Source organism: Sinocyclocheilus anshuiensis, unplaced genomic scaffold (assembly GCF_001515605.1).
Source record: "Sinocyclocheilus anshuiensis isolate Anshui unplaced genomic scaffold, SAMN03320099.WGS_v1.1 scaffold1277, whole genome shotgun sequence".
Classification (NCBI taxonomy): domain Eukaryota; kingdom Metazoa; phylum Chordata; class Actinopteri; order Cypriniformes; family Cyprinidae; genus Sinocyclocheilus; species Sinocyclocheilus anshuiensis.
The window spans coordinates 9,271-11,203 of record NW_015549629.1 but is presented as its reverse complement, the minus strand read 5'-3'; positions in this window follow the sequence as shown (position 1 = coordinate 11,203).

The window sequence follows — 1,933 nt, the reverse complement described above, 5'->3', positions numbered from 1 at the left end:
GGAGGGGGGAGGGGTGGTGGGCCGGCGATCTCTGGCTGAGGCCAGCCTAAAAAGACGCTCAGGACAGTTGATGGGCCATTGCTGCACATCGTCACAAAAGCTTATCATTTGCACGTGTTTTTAAGCTTTGCCAGTTTAAACATGCAAACAGGAAAAGATGTGAAAGAGCCCAATTCAGCACCCGCACGCGGTGTTCTGCAGAGAGAAGCATCTCAAAGCGCTTGAACACCGAATTTGCCTCTTCTTGTTCTTGTACCGACAAATACATACAAAACTATGTCAAAATACCTGTTTTGGGGAGTATCCTCGAAAAAAAACTGTCAGTTATGTCTTAAGTGAAAGTAAACAGTGGAGAAAGAAATCGGATGTGTATCCCCAGCAAGCAATAGTCGTTATTTCAACGTCTCGGTGGAGTATAGACGCGATATAGTCCGGCTATGTGTAACCCTTGGTCTTGTAAGTATCTGTGTTTTCGTTTTGACATGTGTTCATTATTTATCTATATTATTTGTTATCATGTTTAGGAACCGTGACATTTTAGTGAAGGGAGCAGATCATAGTTGATAGTGATCCGTGACTAGGCCCACAGTTCAGCACGCATGTGTTCAGAGGATTAATTGCAAAATTTAATAGAGTAAAAGTTTTATCATTTGTATGTGTTTACAAACTCAATCGATTTTAAAACAGCGCAAGAAGAGCAAAGAGCAAACAACAGAACAAACACAGCTTTGACAAAGATTAATCCATATTAATTTATACAGTGAACACACTCTAAACCTTGTCACGCAGGTATCAGGATTTATCAACAGTAAATGGCATAATATGAGCGCAGCGCCGCACACGTGTAATAGATAAAGTAAACAATGATTTAAATGTACACATTTAGATTAAATTTACCACTCATGAATTAAGTTAAGCACACAAATTACATTACTTAATTTTCGAGAATTTAAATTATTAGAAGTTAAAAATCGCCCGCTTGGAACAGATAGCCTGAGGTTGCTTCTGAAAGTAGTGAGGGTGCTCTAACCTTAATGCAAATCTATTTTGATCTATATTTTTGTCCCATCCATTGCTATGGCACAAAGAGCGCTCCCTTTATAATTGCTAACAATCTGTCACTAATCTTGGCTTATTGCGATTACTAAGTTCCGTTAAAATCAATCTCTCCACACAAGCAATAAATCTCTTATTTACATCATATTTACATTTTGTTATAATAAGAGGATTCATGAGTGCACAGAACTCAGCAGGTAAAAACAGAAAAGGCTCCTGCGGGAGGAGACACTGCTGCAGCAGTAGGGTAATACAGAAAAGGCTCTTGCGGGAGCGGACACTGCTGCGGAAGTAGAGAATTACAGAAAAGGCTCCTGCGGGAGCAGACACTGCTATGGCAGTAGAGAAATACAGAAAAGGCTGCTGAGGGAGCGGACACTGCTGCAGCAGTGGGGAAATACAGATAAAGGCTCCTGCGGGAGCAGACACTGCTGCGGCAGAGGGGAAATACAGATGAGGCTCCTGCGGGAGCAGACACTGCTGCGGCAGAGGGGAAATACAGATGAGGCTCCTGCGGGAGCAGACACTGCTGCGGCAGTAGGGAAATACAGATAAAGGCTCCTGTGGGAGCAGACACTGCTGCGGCAGTGGGGAAATACAGATAAAGGCTCCTGCGGGAGGAGACACTGCTGCAGCAGTAGGGTAATACAGAAAAGGCTCTTGCGGGAGCGGACACTGCTGCAGAAGTAGAGAATTACAGAAAAGGCTCCTGCGGGAGCGGACACTGCTGCGGCAGTAGGGTAATACAGAAAAGGCTCCTGCGGGAGCAGACACTGCTATGGCAGTAGAGAAATACAGAAAAGGCTGCTGAGGGAGCGGACACTGCTGCGGCAGTGGGGAAATACAGATAAAGGCTCCTGCGGGAGCAGACACTGCT